This window comes from Triturus cristatus, chromosome 9 (assembly GCF_964204655.1).
Source record: "Triturus cristatus chromosome 9, aTriCri1.1, whole genome shotgun sequence".
In the NCBI taxonomy this organism is placed as follows: Eukaryota; Metazoa; Chordata; class Amphibia; order Caudata; family Salamandridae; genus Triturus; species Triturus cristatus.
Genome location: NC_140592.1, coordinates 568,498,887 through 568,519,986, shown reverse-complemented (window position 1 = coordinate 568,519,986; position 21,100 = coordinate 568,498,887).

Below are 21,100 nucleotides of genomic sequence, written 5' to 3'. Positions count from 1 at the left end.
GAAGCAGATTGTAAAGGAGGTGTCAGTAGTAAGGAGTGGATACTGACGTAGCAGAATGACCGTGCTGGCATTGGTCAGACCACGAGGGTGAGTCTGAGCCTGATTGGTTGATAGATAGAAGTCGCGCTAGGATTTGGTGAGAAAAGAATTGTATGTTGAGTCCTGATTTGACTGCTGGTGTGAGTCGTGTTGACATAGGACGAGACGTAGGTAATAGAGCTAGAAGATATACGGAAGACTCTTTCCTATATTGTCAATGTGAAATGTTTGGAAGACGAACGAAAATGACATTAATTAATAAAATTAAAAATTTCTTTAAGAAAGACAAGCCTGTGTTGACTAGAGAGGGAATTCCTATTCCACCACTTAAGACGCCTGCTTCATTTATGATGATGGAGAAAGGATGTCACACATGTGTATGGTTGGAAAATTGGGTGGAATATACAAAAGGTGATGGTGTTTTGGCTTTTCCGGATCATGGTACTTTTGATTTAAAGATACTTCAGAATTTGAGAGATAAAATGAATATGCTAGAACCAAATCCTAGAATGACACAGTATGAAGACTTGGAAGAATGGGAGATTGAGGCATTTGATTGTGAAAAATTCAAAAGTGGTCGGAGATTTAGAGGATTTTTGCCTAGACATCCGTATGAGTCAAGTAGAGATCAAATGAAGCGTTGGAGAAGAGCTGTAGTATCAGAGGGTTTATCTCCAGTGTTAATGGCTGAAGAACAGGCGGGAAGCAAGTGTATGGAGAAAACAAAACACAGGAATGTGACAAAATATGGTGAATCAGATGACGAATTGTTGGAGGAAATTTTAACTAAAAATCCCAGTAGAGTCACCCAAGTGCACCGGTAATGGAAACACCCTTAATTTCTCAAATTTTACATGATTCATCAGTTAATAGGGTGCTTCAAGATAAAGAAAGAGAAGCATTGAATAAAACTAGGGGGGAAGTAGTACAGAAAATAAGTCACATTACTTATACACTGGAGAAGGTGACCATACGGACCTCTTAGCGCTCAGCGCGCTGTTTAGCCTGCTATAGGGTTTTAACTATCCTGTTTTGTATTTTCTTTGTGTTCATTTTCGATTTTGACCCTGCTTTTAACTTTAAGCGCCCCCCCCCGGCCTACCTCTTGCACTGTAATACCCCTCCTGGGGACCATCTTCACCGCCTTTGGCGGGTCCGGGATCACGGGTACCTGGGGTGAATCGGAGCGCCATTTTGGATTGGGCTCGGGAACTCTCGCGTATTACCGCGAGACCTCGCCCGGAAGAGTCTATTTTAGCCCACTGCTGGTCGCGCAGCGGTGACGCGCAGCGGGAGCGCCCTCACTGCGCCTGAGTCTCGCCAGAGTCCTGCCCGTCTGCGCCAAGGCAGGGCTAGGGCAGGATACTCTGGACGACTCAGGATGCCCACCATCATGGAAATACATCAACTACGACAACGAGTGATATGTCATCACCATCATGTTGTGGACCCTCTATGTGGTCCCTATCAGTGTCCTAGCTGTTCATTTGCCCTTTCCAACCCTAAGCCTATAAAATCTCTGTCGCGTAATCCTTGCGCGTCTAGGCCGGGAACAGTGGTGACCGATGGCACGAGTCGTTCCTCTCTTAAGGTATTTCACCTGAACTTCAGATCGCTCGTCTGCCATTTTATGGAAGTCTTTACTTTGATAGAGGACGAACAACCAGACGTCTTCTTCCTTACGGAGACATGGTTACATGACCAGGCTATGGTGTCTATTAATCTAGCTTTACCTATAGGTTATACCATGTATACCCTACACCGAAATTCCAGAGGAGGTGGCATAGCAGCCGCTGTAAAATCTTGTTACCCTTGTGTCTGGCAGAAAAGTTCAGTGGCAGCTTGTGAAAGTGCGCAATTCAGTATTACCCTATCCCCTCACTTTACGCTGTCTGGACTACTTATTTACAGACCTCCTGGTCCTGATGGAATTTTCCGCCTTAGTCTTCCTGAGGTCGTGGCGTCTCTAGCTCTGAAGACAGCCAATTTTACAATTATCGGTGACCTCAACCTCCACATGGATCAACCACTCACCAGCACAGTTGGTACCTTATTGGCCGATCTGGAGGCCCTTAAAATTGTCCAGCTGGTCGACCAAGGGACTCATAGCGGAGGACATATACTCGACCCCTTTCTTACGAACATTCCGAATGTTCTACTTAGTGCCCCCACACCCATGGCCTGGACAGACCATTTCTTAGTACAAGGTCATATTACTTTATCGTCCCCTGTGTTTGAACCATTTTCTCTAAGCGTTTTAAACGCCCTTGGAAGAAGCTTCAATTAGAGGAATTTCAGCAGTTTCTCTTGACACACCGCCCTCCCCTTTCTACAGAAATCACTTGTAGCTATGATAGCTTTTGTGAGTGGCTTACGTCAGCACTTGACTCCTTCATACCTGCCAGGTGGACTAAAATTAGATCTAATCCCTCGAGTCCTTGGTATACGGACTCGCTCAGAACTCTTAAATCCGCCTGTAAAAAAGCGGAGCGTGCCTGGCGCAAAAGGTATGACGTTGAGCTCAAAAAAGCTTACAGATCCTGTACGAGGCACTACCATCAGGCTATCTGTAAGGCCAGAGCCACCTATTATGCGATGGAAATTAAAAATAGCCCAAATCCGACTAAGATCATTTTTCAAATCTGTAAGGAGCTAACTAGTAAACAGACTGCTACTCCTGTTAAAGCTACACTGACTCAATGCGAAAAAATAGCCACTTTTTTTGTAGAAAAAGTAGAGGCAATCTATAGATCCTTTCCCCAAGAATCTCGGGCGCTATGTCCTTCTAGTATCAAGCTTAACACCACCCCACAACTTCTTTCTATTCGTGGCCCTAATCCAGAGGAGTTTAAAGAATTAACTAGGAAAGTTAGATCAGGTTCCCCTACGGACCCTTTGCGCCCTACACAATTCTAAGAGCTCGAAGAGTGCTGTTATCCGGCGATCCTTGATCTTATTAATTTATCCTTTGAAACAGGAAGTGTTCCAGTCAAATGGAAACAAGCAACCGTTGTGCCCATCTTGAAAAAACCCTCCCTGGACCCCTCTCTTCCCGAGAGTTACCGTCCCATCTCCCTCCTCCCCTGGATTTCCAAACTAGCGGAATCTCATGCCAACTGCGTTCTGTCTTCCCATTTGTTGGAAGCTAACATCCTCGACCCCTCACAAAATGGGTTTCGAGCGCACCACAGCACTGAGACCGCTCTCCTTGCGGTAGTGGAACAAATCAGAAAGCTGCTTGACAGAGACCAAACGGTAGCGCTGATCCTGTTAGACCTCAGCGCTGCCTTTGATACCGTCTCCCACTCCATCCTTCTCCAACGACTTTCGGAAGCTGGGGTCGGCCAGATCGCTCTCGATTGGTTTCGGTCTTTTCTTACAGACCGATCCTTTCAGGTGTCCACACCGCCTTTTGTCTCCGCCTCCCGTTCTATTTTACAAGGTGTTCCTCAGGGGTCGGCTCTCAGCCCAACCTTGTTTAATCTATACGTCCAACCCCTGGCCGAGGTAGCCCAGAGATACGGTCTCACCATGGTGTCTTACGCCGATGACACTCAGCTGGCGGTGGCACTTAATGGTGAGTCCGCAATGGACGCCGCTGCCTTTCAGGTCGCTTTACGAGGAGTTATGGGATGGATGTCGGACAACAAGTTGCAGCTGAATGCCTCAAAAACCGAGGTTTTAATCTTCGAAAAAAACACCGACCTCTGGGGCAACCAGTGGTGGCCCCCGGAGCTTGGCCCTGCTCCGGTGCCTGCTGACGAGGTCAGGAATCTTGGGGTGTGGTTCGACAATAAGTTGTCCTACATTCCCTACACTAAAAGACTGGCCGGGATCTGTTTTGGCACTCTACAGTGTCTCAGACCAATCTTTAAATTTTTTGACCCTACCACCAGGCAAATCATAGTTCAGGCTATGGTCCTAAGTAGATTGGACTATGCTAGTTCGCTTCTACTGGGACTTAATAAAGCGGAGCTTCTCCGCCTTCAGCGCATGCAAAACGCGGCGGCCAGGATGCTGGTTGGCCTGCCACGTTTTTGTTCTGCCCGCCAAACCATCCAAAATCTGCACTGGCTCCCGGTGGAACAGAGGATTAAATTTAAGGCACTTTGTCTTACTTTTAAAATTCTAAAGCTGTCCACTCCTCCTATCCTTGCCCAGACTATATCCCCTTATCTCCCGAACAGAGCGCTTCGCTCTGCGGGATCAAATCTGGCAATTGTTCCCCGCTTCAAAAGAGCTAGAATGGGTGGACGCTCTTTTTCGATGCTAGCCGCCTCACTTTGGAACACCCTCCCCCTTTCGCTCCGTTCCATTACTAACCTTTTTCCTTTCAGGAAATGTCTGAAAACCTTCCTGTTTGCCACGATTTAGGTCCTTTAGCTCATCTATGACCAGTATTCTCTCACCGTTATGTTTTACCATCTTCTCAGCGCCAGGACGCCACTTTGCTGCGGCATCTGTGCGCTATACAAAAATTAATAACATAACATAACAATAACATTAATTTAAATACTGAAGCTTTGACAGTACCAGTGACTATAGGTCTGTTATCCCATTATATAGAGATAAAATGAGCTGCTCAAAACCTCAAGCTGTAACAATTCCTTTGAATAATCCCAGAAAAGAGGTAGTAATATCTGATGATCAGACTAGTGAGTGCGATTAAGTCATTTCTTTAATGGACCTTTCAATAAGGGAACCTTTAATTGAAACTCCGAAAAGAAGCATGCCCGGAAATTTAAAAGAAAGAGGGGCTATTGTACCTTTAGGAACTAAAGGCTCGACAGCAGTCACTCCAGAAGATTTGGAAAGATGGGCACAGGGAATAGAAAAACGAAGCTCAACACCAAAGATCTTAGATATTTACAGATTGAAGGTAGAGTTTGAAGAGATGTTAGCTGGAAATGTGGGAATAGAAAGGTTGAACCATTACAATGATGAGGAGTTGTTGTTTATATGTAGGAGCATAACCAGAAAGATTTGTGAAAGTTTCGAAGGTTCTGTTGTAGGATCTGGATGGTTTGTTTGATATTGTGGTACCTGCCAAGTGAGGAGTATGCTAGAGACTCGAAAACAGAGCACCCTCAGAGGAGGTGATGAAGAAATATCACCAAGTAATTACTTTTCTGATAGGGAAAATTCCTCCTAAAGAAACAGATTGGGTAAAGATAGATAGAACAACTCAAGAGCCAAATGAGTTTGTACATGCATATTATAAGTGGTTACTCCAAGTGTGTAAGCAGTATAGTGGTTTCGAGAACATTGGTGATAAGGATATGGGACTTTTTGTGTATCGGTTTGTGCATGGTCTGAAGCCAGAGATTAGTCAGATGATTCAGCAGCACATGTTGTGCTGGCAGAGTAAAACGATCGACGGAATTTTGAAGTATGCCAAGTATTGTGGAGATGACATTGAGGCAAGGCGTAGAAAGCTAAAGGAGAAAATGATGTGGGTACAAGTGAAATTGGCAGAACAGCAGGAAAATAAATTAAATACCCAGAATGATAAACAGGTGAAAGAGCAGAATCAGAATGATCAAGCGGCGAATGGTAGTAAAGTAAGAGGGTGAATGAATAGAGAGGAAGCGAAGAAGAAGTTTCCTTGTCATGCGTGCGTAAAGCTTGGACATTGGAAGAACGAGTGTAAGAATGTTCAGAATAATAATGGGCCAAACCAAAATTTAAATCCACAGATGCAGAATGAAGTGATTATGAATCAGCCGCAGCAGGTAGTTACTCCACAGTATCAGGTGCCACCAGCTCCAATGCCAAACTTTGTGAACACTCAAAAATACAGTGCGAACGCCGGATTTCACTGAGAAAGTGGTAAGAAAAATTCTGTGATTACACAATATTTTTCTACAGAACGATAATGACGAAATGGACTTTGCGCAATGACGGTGCCTGAGGAAGAGGAGTGCGTGCTTGGCGCATCCTTGTCAGTAGATCAGCCAGGTCCATTTATTGATGGAAAAGTGGAAGGTAGTGATATCACTTTTCTATTGGATACTGGTGCTACCCGGTCTACTGTGAGAACAGCAGACATCCCAAACCTACCCCTCTCGGGAGAATCTATCCAAGTTGTAGGTGTGTCGTATCAACAGATTAGAACCCCAATCACAAAACCAATGGAGGTACATATTGGAAATTTTAAAGACATGCATCGGTTTGTAGTTTGCTGTTGGGGAGAGATCTATTGTGCAAAATGAACTGCACGATCTACTGTACACCAGATGGTGTTTCTTTCCAAACCCTGATGAAGATGTTGTATACAAAATGATGTTAGCTAAGCAAGGTACTGAAGTAGATGAGATGTTTTCATTGATAACTGAAAGTGAATTGCCGGAACAGTTGAGAACCACAGTGAATCCAGAAGTGTGGAATTTTTCAGGAAAAGATATTGGGCTGATATCAAATGTAGATCCAGTGAAAGTGACGGTGAAAGAAGGTGCAGTTTATCCAAAAACACAGCAGTACAAAATGAGTCCAGAAGTGAAAGCAGGAGTTGCTCCAGAAATTGACCGAATGATTAAACAAGGCATTTTAAAAGAAATAATGGGTAGTCCTTGTAATTCGCCAATAATGGGACTTAAAAAGCCTAGCGGAAAATACAGAATAGTGCAGGATTTGAGAAAGATCAACAAAATTGTAGTGCCTTGTTGCCCGGTAGTGCCAAATCCAGCAGTGATTCTTTATCAGATACCCTGGAATGCAGGCTGATTTACTGTAATTGATTTATGCCAAGCCTTTTTCTCTATTCCTTTGCACCCAGACAGCCAATATTTGTTCACCTTTAGGTTCGAAGACCGTGTCTTGGCATGGTGCCGAGTTCCTCAAGGGTATACAGAGAGTCTCTCAATTTTTTATCAAATCCTGAAAAAGTGTCTAGAAACATTGGTAATGCCCAGAAATTCAGTTTTGGTTCAGTACATTGATGACCTACTGGTGGCATCAAAGACACAATTTATTGCATTACTGAACCATTTGGCTGAAGGAGGACACAAAATGTCTCCAGAAAAATTGCAGTTTTGTCAACAAGAAGTTAAATATTTAGGCCACAAAATAGAAAGAGGAGTTAGAAAAGTGACCCCAGAGAGAATAAAGATAATCAAACAAATGCAACTACCTCAGACACAGTAGGAGGTAAGAATATTTCTCGGAGTAGTTGGGTACTGTAAGCAGTGGATGATTGGGTTTTCCCTGCTGGCAAAACCATTGATTCAGTTGACTTGGAAAAGAGCAAAGGATCCAATTGTCTGGAATGATGAGTGCATGGAAGCGTTTGTGAAATTGTAAAATTGTCTGTGTGAGGCCCCTGCATTAGGTATGCCTGATTATAGGAAAGAATTTGCACTGTTCTGTTATGAGAGAGAAAGTTGTGCACTTTCAGTTTTGACTCAAATTCATGGATTAAGCCAACGTCCAGTAGCATATTTATCTGCTACTCTGGATCCTGTGGCTTTAGCTTTACCTGGCTGCTTAAAAGCAGTATCTGCTACTTGTATGAGTCTGGAGCAAAGTGAATCGATAGTGATGGGACATCCAGTTAAAGTTTACGTCCCACATTCAGTTGAGATTCTTTTAACAAGAACTCGAACGCAGCACCTTACCCCTAGTCTGATGACTAAGTATGAAAGAGTGAATCTGGGAACGGAAAATGTGAAAGTAATAGGATGTACAATAATGAGCCCTGCCACATTATTGCCAGACCCATGTTGTGAAGAAGTGAAAGATGAAGTGGATCATGATTGTCTGGATGTGACTGAGATGTGTACCAAGCCTCGTCCAAATATAAAAGAAGTGCCCTTGAAAGAGCCAGATCATGAGCTATTTGTAGATGGGTCATGCATGAGAACAGAAGGAGGAGGACTGAGTGCAGCCTACGCTGTATGTAAAATATCAGAGGTCATTGAAGCATCCTGTTTACCGGGAGTCAAATCTGCACAAGTAGCCAAATTACTATGTGGCGGCAGGTAACAGATATGCAGACCAAATTGCTCAATATTGTGCAAGAAATAACATGGCACTTAACAGAAAGATCGAAACCAGCTGCCAACTTATGTTTTTCTCAGCTCTAGAAACATGGGATGAAGTTAGACAGTTGCAGGATGAAGTTGAGGCGAAAGAAAAGGAAATCTGGATAAAGTCAGGTTGTGAAAGAAGGTCAGAAGATGATGTATGGGTATACACCGATGGCAGACCAGTCATGCCAGACTGCCTACTCTCTCAAATGGCAAGAGTATACCATGGGACAACACATATTGGCAGGGATTCGATGATCAGACCTTTCAGATAGAGTTGATACAATCCAAAGTTTAGGGTAGTTGCAGAACGTCTTTGCCAAAGATGCTTTATTTGTCAGCAGTTAAATCCAGGCAGAAAGACAGTGGTCAGTTGGGGAAAGATTGGAAAGGCAGAAGGACCATTCACGAGATTGCAGCTAGACTTCATTGAGTTGCCTCCGTGCAATGGATTGAGGTATATACTTGTCATAGTGTGCCTGTTCTCAAGATTGGTAGAGGCATACCCCACAAGAAGAAATGACAGTCTCACAGTTGCTAAATTACTGTTGAGGGAGTTAATACCTCGTTTCGGTTTTCCAGTTACTTTGGAATCCGATAGAGGACCTCTTTTTAATAATGAAATAATTCGATTAATCTGTGAAGCATTCAAAATTGAACAAAAACTACACTGTGCATACCGTCCAGAGACATCTGGAGTGGTTGAGCAACTAAATGGCACAATCAAGTCAAGGTTAGGAAAAGTGTGTGCATCCACATCACTGAAATGGCCATATGCATTGCCTCTTGTGTTGATGGGACTCCGAACTATTCCTGACAGAAAAACAGGATTGAGTCCACATGAGATACTCATGGGAAGGGCAATGAGACAAGCATTTATTCCTGGACATAAACTGATGAATATAACTGATTATCTGGTATTGGACTATTGCAAAGGATTGGCTGACCTAGTGCGTTGTGACTCTCACCAGGTTGGAGAAGACGCAATTGCCAGGCAGCCAACACAGGCGCATGATTTGAATCCTGGAGACTGGGTGGTAGTGAAGAAACACGCCAGAAAGTCGTGCCTAGCACCCAGGTGTGATAAACCACGTCAAGTCATACTGGTCACTACCACAGCAGTGAAGTGTGCAGGTTTACCCAATTGGATTCATTCCAGTCATACCAAAAGAGTTTCAGGCCCTACTGAAGAAGAACAGCAACTGATTGAACCAGTTGAAACAGCTGAAGGTTATGAAGTCGGAGATTCTAGAGTGATAGATTCTGAAGTGATAGACAAGGAACAACCGAGTACAAGTCAGGAGGGATGGATACCAGTGATTTACATACCTGAAGTTGTTATTCAAACAAGAAGAAGAACCAGATTAGAGAGACAGGAAAGTAGTGAGTATCAGATAGATGTAGAAGAACACGCTCAGGTAGAAGTCAATAAAGCTACTCGAAACCCTGAGCAGGACCAGACAGGGAAAGAAGAATATACTCAACAGAACTATTCAAAGACCTGAGCAGGGACAGACAGGAAAAGAAGAACACGTTCAGGCGGATGAAATAACAACAATAAGACCTGAACAGGAACAGGTAGAGAGTGATTCAGAAGAAGAACAGATTGTGCCTAGACAGCCTGAAAATAAAAGAACTTTAAAAAAAGACGGAAAGGGTGAAAGTGCAGTTCAGGTTAAAAGGGTCAGAAAGGGTGATAACTGGCCAGGTGGAGTGAAAAGACTGAGATACTATCTGAGAAAAACAAAGAGAAAGACCGGAGCAAGTGAATGAGGTTACTAGTCAAACTCAGTCTAAACAGTCACTTGTGAGAAACACATGAAGAAGTCCAAGACTGAGAATTTTGAACAATAAATACAAGGCCCCTGAGTGGACCTATGTAATATTAGAAGAGTTTGAGAATCTAGACTTAAATAAGGAATCAGAAGAAGTAGATGCTGCACAGATTGATGAAAGAAAATTGAGACCACCTTAAAAACAAGAGTTTGAATTTCCAAGTAAAGAAAGAAAGAGAAGATAATATCTTCTCAGATTAAAATGGCGAAAAATGGAGTCACTGAGCAACCAAAACGAAGTTTAAAATGAAGATGTTGTAGAGCCTGCATATGTAGTATTTTATTAGTGATCTCAGTATGGTTATTTCTAACATTGGCGGTACCTTTATGATAACAAATAAGAAAAATTATACATTTACTAATGAGAAAGCAGCTACAATAAAGGGAGATAGAGTAGAATTAGAAGCAGCAGATGAGACAGATTTTCATCACACAGTATCAGATAATGACGCGTCTTTAAATGTTTTTACAACGTTGTTACTTCAATATGTAGATACAATGGAAATTAGTGATTATTATGACTGTATGAGGTTGTCAGTGTCAGAGGGAGTTACATACCACCATTTACCGTTAACATATGGTATATCATGTAGTGTTCTAGCAAGTCTGTTTTATAAAACCGGAAAAGTTCAGTATTATTATTCAAACTTAGAAGTAGTATTTTCAGAACTTCCTATTCAAAAGAATATGAATCCAGTACTTAGTAGCCAAGATGCACAGTTCATGGGTGAATTCTTCTTAACAATGAAATCAATAGATATAGTAAAGGCACACAAGAATAATTTAACATGTATATTACGTGAAGAAGAGAAAGTGTTTTTGAATTCAGTTGAGGGAAGGAGACAGGATTTTAAAAATAAATCTGCTGAACAGAAAACCCATGTACCACCATGGGCTGGGAAAGAGGCAATTTATACAACTGGCAAGGCTCATGCTGCAATGTCCCTGGACTTTGTGAAGAAAGGGAAAACCTGCCTCCATAGGTTGAAGACAGATTATAATAACGTATTTATTAGTTCCAGTGAATGTGAACATAACTTCCTAATTTTGGGGACTAAAAGGTGGAACTGATCCAGTATTTCCTGGGATTTACTACATGTGTGGGAATAATGCTTATTATAGGTTGCCTGCACGGTGGTACAAAAGCTGCTACTTTGGGATAGTATTTCCGAAAATGTATCATGTTAAAAGAATCACTGGAAACAATGAAAACACTAATGGACTAATACAGAGAAAGAGAGCTAGTTTTTCAGAAATAGTAGGTGATATATTTGGTGCATTAATACCTTCAGTGGGAGTCATTCTGAATTCACATAGAATTTGTAAATTGTCGACAGTAGTTGATCGTCTTTCGACTGATACTGCTGGGGGTTTCTTGATGATAAATACAGAAATGGTTGCAATTAGGTCTATGGTTTTACAATATCGACTTGCGCTTGATATTTTATTAGCAAAAGAAGGCGGAGTCTGTAGAATGCTGAAAGCTCAACATTGTTGCACTTACATTCCTGATAAAAGTAGGGAAATCAGAGGGTATATTAAGAATATTACAAAACTTCATGAAAATTTGAAACCATTGGAGGTTGACAGTGTATGGGAGAGACTAACAAAGAGTATTTCTTCAATAGGGACTTGGTTATCTGATTTAGGGAAAAGTATTTTAGGTCAAATATTTCTTCCAGTAGTTGGTATAACGATAATAATTTTAGCAATAATGATTTGGTGTAAATGTTGCAGAAACAAAGGAAGACAATATGAAGTGAATGGTAAAGGAAAGAAAAGAAGGAGGGAATACGAGGAGATTCAAAAGTACGAAATGAAAGGGAGACTATATACAAAACGATGAAAGATTTAGAAAACAAAGATGAAAGTAATAAAACAAGCATTTGCAATGCAATAGGTCTCGCATTTTCGAGAGTCTAAGCTATTGGCATTGTAAATGACAATGCCTTTTATTTATCTGTTTTGAAAACAAACACATAAATAAAAGGCATTGTCATTTACAATGCCAATAGCTCAAACTCTCGCAAATCCAGGGCAATGTCATGCAAAATTGGTTGGTGCTGTGCTTCTTTAAAATCAGACTTGTTGCACCCGGAGACTAGTGACTACCCCTCCCCCACTCTACAGAGCATGTAGGAGAGATATATTCCTTGTTTCATTATTAAATACAATCAACAGCATCAGGACAATGGACATCATCCAGAGCTGGCAGCTGCAATTCAGTGCCAAGAACACAGGGGTGGCTCATCCTTCTGGGCATTGGGGCTCTGCCCTACATATTTTCTACCCATTTATATTACAATAATAGTGAATAGCTTAATAAAACTGGAGCATCAGAAGCTGGAACGGGACATTCGCTGGAAGCGGAGATAAGTAAAATACAAGGAATATTGTGCACATACTGGTGGGTGAGAGGACACGTGAATTGGTTTTTAAGTGCGAGCATTTGTGTACAAGAGAATCAACAAGTAGTGAGTGAGAATGAGGGACAGTGAGTGTTAGCGAGTTTGAGTAAATAAGAGTGAAAGAGCGACTGCAAGCCTGTGAGTAGGCATAAGAATGATTGCGAGGGAGTGTTACAGAGTGCAAGGTAGTGTGGCTGAGATAGAGTGTGTGACAGTGAGCGTAACAGAGTGACAATGTATGAGTTGTGAATAAGTGAGAAAAGAGTGAGTTTAACAGTGAATGCCCGAGAGAAGTAAAATACAAGGAATATTGTGCACATACTGGTGGGTGAGAGGACACGTGAATTGGTTTTTAAGTGCGAGCATTTGTGTACAAGAGAATCAACAAGTAGTGAGTGAGAATGAGGGACAGTGAGTGTTAACGAGTTTGAGTAAATAAGAGTGAAAGAGCGACTGCAAGCCTGTGAGTAGGCATAAGAATGATTGCGAGGGAGTGTTACAGAGTGCAAGGTAGTGTGGCTGAGATAGTGTGTGTGACAGTGAGCGTAACAGAGTGACAATGTATGAGTTGTGAATAAGTGAGAAAAGAGTGAGTTTAACAGTGAATGCCCGAGAGAAGTAAAATACAAGGAATATTGTGCACATACTGGTGGGTGAGAGGACACGTGAATTGGTTTTTAAGTGCGAGCATTTGTGTACAAGAGAATCAACAAGTAGTGAGTGAGAATGAGGGACAGTGAGTGTTAGCGAGTTTGAGTAAATAAGAGTGAAAGAGCGACTGCAAGCCTGTGAGTAGGCATAAGAATGATTGCGAGGGAGTGTTACAGAGTGCAAGGTAGTGTGGCTGAGATAGAGTGTGTGACAGTGAGCGTAACAGAGTGACAATGTATGAGTTGTGAATAAGTGAGAAAAGAGTGAGTTTAACAGTGAATGCCCGAGAGAAGTAAAATACAAGGAATATTGTGCACATACTGGTGGGTGAGAGGACACGTGAATTGGTTTTTAAGTGCGAGCATTTGTGTACAAGAGAATCAACAAGTAGTGAGTGAGAATGAGGGACAGTGAGTGTTAGCGAGTTTGAGTAAATAAGAGTGAAAGAGCGACTGCAAGCCTGTGAGTAGGCATAAGAATGATTGCGAGGGAGTGTTACAGAGTGCAAGGTAGTGTGGCTGAGATAGAGTGTGTGACAGTGAGCGTAACAGAGTGACAATGTATGAGTTGTGAATAAGTGAGAAAAGAGTGAGTTTAACAGTGAATGCCCGAGAGAAGTAAAATACAAGGAATATTGTGCACATACTGGTGGGTGAGAGGACACGTGAATTGGTTTTTAAGTGCGAGCATTTGTGTACAAGAGAATCAACAAGTAGTGAGTGAGAATGAGGGACAGTGAGTGTTAGCAAGTTTGAGTAAATAAGAGTGAAAGAGCGACTGCAAGCCTGTGTGTAGGCATAAGAATGATTGCGAGGGAGTGCTACAGAGTGCAAGGTAGTGTGGCTGAGATAGAGTGTGTGACAGTGAGCGTAACAGAGTGACAATGTATGAGTTGTGAATAAGTGAGAATGAGTGAGTTTGACAGCGAATGCAAGTCACTGTGTGAGAAAGTATAGTGAAGTTAGACTAAGAGTAAATATAAGTGAGTGCGAATGAATGAGTGCCAATGAGTGAGTCAGAGTGAATGAGATTGAGAAAGAGCATGAAAGTGAGAGGTAGTGAGTGAACATGATTGAGAAAGTATGACTGTGTCAGAATAAGACTGAGCCAGAGACAATAAGTGAGTGCACGTAAAAGTGATTGTGAATCATAATGAATACAGAGGCTCAAATGAATATGAATGAGTGAGTTAACGTAAGTGAGTGAGAACGTCGTGTAATCCTTGCAAGTCGGTCACTGGACCCGGAACACACTGGCATACTAGGGGCAATACTTGGCATCTGTGGAAAATGTTGGTGCTGCCATACTGGAGCAAGTCCGTGGTATGGGGCACCTGTGGCCAAATGCTGGCATACTGGAGGAACTTTGTGGCATAAGGGAGGATACCATGACTAACTGATGGCTCTACACTACTAGGGGTCTTTATTGACATAAGGAACATCAATGGTAATGGATGCCACTAATGGTAACATCCTGGCACTGTCATATTGTATGCCATTTCTGGTCTAAGGGGCCACCAGTGGCAAAAGGTGGCCCTGGCACAATGAAGGTAGTTTAAAAAGGGGGAAAAGCCATACAGGTGCTCCTTCTGCACTTTAAGACAAAAATGGAGGAAACTTCTGGACTCCTGGGTAACGTTAGGCTTCACTGGCTTAGCAGAAAGGATTTGAAGGCGAGTGCCCTTTCACAGCATATGGCTTTTTGGCAAATGGATGCAAAAACTGCTTTAGAGTACACTATGCAACTCCAGATTTTAAAAAATTTCTTAGGGGGAGAGGGGGTTAAGAAGAGAAGCCCCTCCCCCACACTCCTAGAAGCAGCCAGACTCACTAGCTTTGTCAGCTAAAATTCAAGGCAGGTATTACACCCCACTGCTTTCAAAGAGAGCCACTGCCAAAGGTAAATAGTGTCTTGAGGAGCACGCTTCACTTCCTGTAACACCCCCCCACCCACACACACTGAAACCCGGGCATTACACTTGGGGTTTTGTAAAATACATACATTCAGTAGTGCAATGCACTGTCCTCTGAGATATATATATATATATATATATATATATATATATATATATATATATATATATATATATATATATATATATATATATATATATATATATATATATATATATATATATTACCTACTGGCGGTCGCCAGTAGGTAGTTATAGTTAGGACCCCTTTTCCATAGGAAAACCTCAACATTCTATTTTGAATAACTTTGGCGCCGGTCGATGAATCCTCGCGAATTTCTCAAAATAGGTGGGGCGCTACCCTCCGCTCCTACCCTGAAAGTCTTGGGGGGATCCGTCAAGCGGGGGCTGAGATAAAAGGGGGGTCCCAAAACGCGTTTTCCCCATGCATTTTTCCATAGGACCTTTAGAACGAGCTACAGCCCGAACGGCTGAACAGAATTACTCGAAATTTGGCAGAGAGGTAGTCCCTAGGTCAAGGAAGTGCCTTTTGTAGGTTTGGTGTAAATCTGTTCAGTAGATTCTGAGAAAATAGCCTTTAAATCAATATATATATCTGAGCCCGATTACGGTACGCTTACCGTACGCTTACCGTAAGCGTACGGTGGCGTGCGCGAGCGCGATTCTGATTGGCTCTCAGATCTTAGTAAACATTCGAATCGGCCGAAACCAGGAAGCGGCGGCCGCCATTTTGTGTATTTCACTCAGAAAAAAAAAGTGAAAACAAGAAAAGGGGGCAATGAGGAGAGTTACAGACCCCCTTACATTTGTGAGGGGGTCAAAGAAGGACTGTAAAGTACAAAGAAAACATTTATTGATTTTAAAAAAAATCACGGGGTACGCGTACGGTAAGCTTACGGTAAGCGTACGGTAGAAAAAAAAAAAAAAAAAAAAATGAAAATCAGATTTAAGTGTTTAGATATTAGGGGGCTCTAAAAAGAGCCGTTGTGTTTATGAAATGATTTTTAGTGGTACCTACAAGTAAGTACCGATGCAGAGTCTAAGGTTCAAGAGGAAGACTCTGTTCCCTTCATCATTGAAGTGCACACCATCTCCTCTATAAATGTCTTGCATGTCATAACGCAAGTTGTTGTGGTAAATGGCACCCATACCATAGTCACGGAGGAAAGCAGAAACAGATTTGTTGACGTGCTTTCTTGCTTTGTCATCGCACCGCGTGCCCACCGTGCGTGCATGGCACTAACTGTGTAAAGTGGGCTCGCGGTGCGCGAAGCGCACCGCGTGCTCACTGTGCGCGCACGGTGCGCGAAGCGCACCGTGCGCGCACGGAACGAACTGCGTTAAGTGGGCGCGCACGCCACGAATGGCGTAAAGTAACTTAGCATTTAAAAAACCGTACAAATTCACTGAAAAAACCATAGGTTTCACACACGTTATAGTTAGGAATTAGCATTTAAAAAACCTTGCAAATTCACTGAAAAAACCATAGGTTTCACACATGTTATAGTTAGCGGAAATTTTACTGATAAAAAAACAATGAAATTCCCCCGTTATAGTTAGTGCAGGCAACTATAACTCACGCGACCGCAATCTTCTGCTGATGACATATGTGTCTTTATGAAAAAAAAATATTTGTAATATATGTATAGCTAAAAATGTATGGAAGAAGACATGGGCAAATAAGTGTCTAAATACAGTATTAGCATCAGCAGAAGATTGCGGTCGCGTGAGTTATAGTTGCCTGCACTAACTATAACGGGGGAATTTCATTGGTTTTTTATCAGTAAAATTTCCGCTAACTATAACATGTGTGAAACCTATGGTTTTTTCAGTGAATATATATATATATATATATACATACATACATAAACCACAGTGTATTAACGATAAGAAATAATTTAGGTCAGTAACAGTTCATATTGAGTATGTGATCTGTATCAATACTCATCTATATAACTAATATGTTGTAGCGTTCTTCCTCCTCTACGACTTATCAGTGTATTTCTCAATGAGGTCTACACTAGAGGGACTCCTAAATCAGTGTGTGATACAAATAATTTCTGCTCTGTGTTTTGTGGCACAATGTTTTATTTCGAAGAAATTTGTCATGTAATACAGGGAGAAACATACAATGTTCCCCTGGCATACCACGAGCACCCTAACAAGCAGTGGTATTTAAAATAGATGTTAGTCTGTGTTATGTGGTCATATTAACGATGCAGCTATAATGGAACTTCAGTGATGTCAATTATTGTAAAATCATCAGGACGAAGGTCAGGTGACATCACATCCTGGGAAGATTCAGGGTGAAATGCCATCTGCTATCACCTCCTGCGAGGTCATGAAGGTCAAAGTGTGTGTGATGTCACACTCCCCCGGCCATTGAGTGAATGTACTTTCAGATCTGCGCACACGGTACCAGCGGGCACAGTGTGCCAGAGGGCAGCAGGTCTTCCTCCCACACGTTACTCCAACAGAGAAAGTGTTCTTTATAGATCGCTTGAGGAAGGAAGGGGGTTGCACAAGATCACACCACATGGCATTACTGCAGAACTGGGCCTCAAGGCATGAGTGTTGCAACCTCCCTCGGCGATGTGACATTTTGAAATGTCCTGTACGTTGTTATTCCATCTCCCATCAAGGCCTTGTCTGTTCACAGTTTGCATCACCCAGCTGTCCTTTTCTGCAGACCAACCCGTGATCCTGGCTGCTGGAGAGAGGGTCGGGCTGTTCTGGGGGTGCATTCTAGATGGGGCTACGGGCCCCATCGAATTAGACGGGGGGGGACACCTGCAGCAGAAAGGGAAGGCTTCTATGTGCTACAACCAAACTTCCATCGCACCTAAACTCTACAAGGCGAGGTCCAACAATCCCTGGCAGAAGCTAAGCTTTTTACCCTGAACAAAGCGATGTCAGTCAGTGTGAGCAGAGGAAACTGCACAAGGAACGAGTGAGACCCATTCTAGTATAAAATCCCAATGCTAACCTCCCTCTGTGACTTTACCTACCTTATAAACCTGACTTTACCTACCTTATAAACCTTACTGGTGTCCACGTCTGCCGACCTCGCTTTTTTTCCATTTCAATCAATCAATCAGTGATTCTTTATTCTCGATCATTTAGATCATCAAAGATATAAATACATAACAGTTTTTAGAATTGAAATTTTCAATGCTTTAAACAGTTTCATTTACAAATAAGCTTCAAAAAGAAAATTCCATAAATCAAGCATTAACAATCGTAAAAAGATAAACCAATGTCTTCTAGCTTTATGCAATCCCCCCCGCTCTTTTAGAATGCGAGATCGGACATGCCACATGGCCATTAAGTACTTTGCCACAGCAAAAACAATTAAAGGTGACAGATCAGTTTTAAGAATTCTAAATGCAGGGAGGTATTTCCTGAAGCCCATATTTTTGAGGATAGGTAGGAGCCAATACCTCGTTGCTCTTTGGTAGGCTTTACAAAAAAGGACCACATGTAAGTCACTCTCCCGGGGATATGTGCAGGCTGGACACTGCTCTGTTGTTGAGGGCTGGGACCAAGAGCTAGTGAAGGCCCTCAGAGGTAGAGAGCCATACCTCCACTGAAGGTATAGTTTTCTTGCCAAAACAGGACCCATACCATCTAATACTGTTTCCAATTGATAGGAATCCTTCAATTGGATAAATATGTGGGTCAGTGATCCCGCCCGTGTATTACCTAAATTGATAGTCAACTTTGACTGGTAGTAGAGTTGTGTGAGTGCCTTTCGAGAAATCCTCCTACTAAAATTAGCAGGGTCGGTCCATAATTCAGGGAGGCCTAAACTTTCACATGTGCTCCTTATGTGTTTTAGCCAGGGGATGTTGCTAATATTTGGTAAAGCCAGGAACTCCTGGAACTCACTTCTATAATCACTGAGATCCTGGCTGCTCCATATTCGTCGCCAAAAGGCTAGTGGCTTTATACCTAGCTCCTCGGCAATTGGCCTTAGACCTAAATCCAGTCTCAGGGGAAACAGTGGGGTGCTAGGGGGGAGGGCCACTAGTTGCCTGAAGAATTTATTCTCTGTAGTTGTTAAATTTTTTACAGGAACATGGCCCCAGAGTTCCGCCCCATATACAACTGAGCCCCGGGCTTGAGATTTATAAATCTGTATCATAGGGCCCAGTGGGCGATATATGGATTTGCCCGTCGTTCTTAAAATGCCCCCCACCTTCTGCATTAATTTCAAATTTGCCTTAGTCGTATGTGTCCTCCATGTCATTTTCTCGTTCAGGGTTACCCCCAGATATTCAAATGTGGAGACCCTCTCCAGTCGCACCATACCCAGCAAGGGGTTGGGACGTGTTGAGGGAGTAGGGTTCAGGATCATAAATTTTGTCTTGGAGGCGTTGATTTCTAGGCCCCTCTCGGTACAAAATTTCAAGAACCCGTCCACTATCCGTTGGATTCCCATGGGGGATTTGGACAGCAGCAGGGTGTCATCTGCAAACATTATGGCAGGCACCCTGCTGCCATTCAATTTGGGAGCGTCAATGTCTTCCAGCCTGGACAGATAGGCGATTACCCCGTTGACAAAGAGGCAGAACAGGGTGGGTTCAAGCACACATCCCTGCCTCACCCCCCTGTCAACGGGGAATCTTTCAGTTAGGCCCCCCATCCTGCCACACCCGACCCGCGCAAAGTTATCCTGATGTAATTTAATCAGAATAGCCAGGATATCTGGCGGGACTCCCAACTCACCCAGGACACTCCAGAGCCTAGATCTAGGCACCAAGTCGAAGGCGGCCCGCAAGTCCATGAATACCGTGTACAAGCTGCCGCCCTCGACAAGTGCCGTCCTCCAATAAATAAGATTAAGGCGAAAGATTTGGTCCATAGTGGAAACCCCCTTCCTGAACCCGGCCTGATAAGGGCTCATAGTGGCGGTCTCCTCTATCCAATTCTGTAAACGGTCTAAGATGAGCCTCCCAAAAAGTTTTTGCGACACATCTATCAGGCTGATGGGCCTGTAGTTGGATGGGAGCAGGGGCGAGCCTTTCTTAAAGATCGGAACCACCTCTGCGCCCAGCCAAGTACAGGGCACCTCCATGCCCTTCAGAATCGCGTTAAATAGCACCAGGAAATAGGGGGCCCATATGTCCGGCTCCTGTTTGTAAAGATCACCTGGGAGACCGTCCAAACCAGGCGCCTTTCCAGTTGACAAGCCTGATATGGCAGCCCGGACCTCGCTAACTGTAAATGGGTCCCCTTCCACGTAATTATAAAGCGACAAAATAGTGGTGCAACCCCAATGGCCTGGCTCCTCTGTGTACAGAGACTGAAAGTGCTCCTGCCAGGACTTGGAAGAAATATTTGGCTCTATTGCCGGGGCAAGTTCCCCAGAACCTGAGTTGACAATTCGCCAAAACTTCCGTAAATCCATAGAGGTTAGGGAGCTAGCAAGTTCTTCCCATTTGTTCTGCTCCCAGTCAATCTTTGCATTGACAATCAGCTTTTTGTATTCGCGTCTCCTGGCTTGGATTTCCAGCCTACTTTTGCGATTCTTGATGCTCGACAAAAGATCTCTCCTTGCTTTGCGGCACACCGCGTTATACCAGGTGCACTGGTTCCTTCCACCCCCCCTCCTTGGACCATTAGTAAACAGATCTGCAGACAGAGTCTTTACAACTTCTTCGTGGTTCAGCCAGATCTGTTTATTAATGTCGCCTGTACTTGGTTCATCACTTAAAAACGCCATGTTCTCTAAAATGGGAATAAGGTTATTATAAAACTGTGGGAGCTTGGCTGTACTTGCTGCGATTTTTTCCCACTTGATTCTTCTCCTATTACTTTCAAGGACTAGATCGAGATTTGTCTTGGGTAATTCAACTTCCCCAAGGTCCCGTCCAGGAAGGAGAAAGTCCAATTCCAGGGCGTTGTGGTCGCTGTCTTCTCTATCAGTAACCCTAAAATCAATGACATTCGACCACGAAGATAGTTGCACTAGGATATAATCTAATCTTGATTCACTGCCTTTCCGATTAAATGTGGGTTTGCTCGGGGTATCAGATTTAACTCGCCCGTTGCAAGCCCTGACCCCATGTCTTAAAGTTAAGGCAGTAATCTGCACTGCCAATGGGCTCCAAGCTTTAGGTGGAATAGATACTAGCGATGGTACTCGCCATCTTGTATCTTCCTCTAAGAGGTCCCCATCTAGGAGACCTGGCAGGGGCTCATAATGTG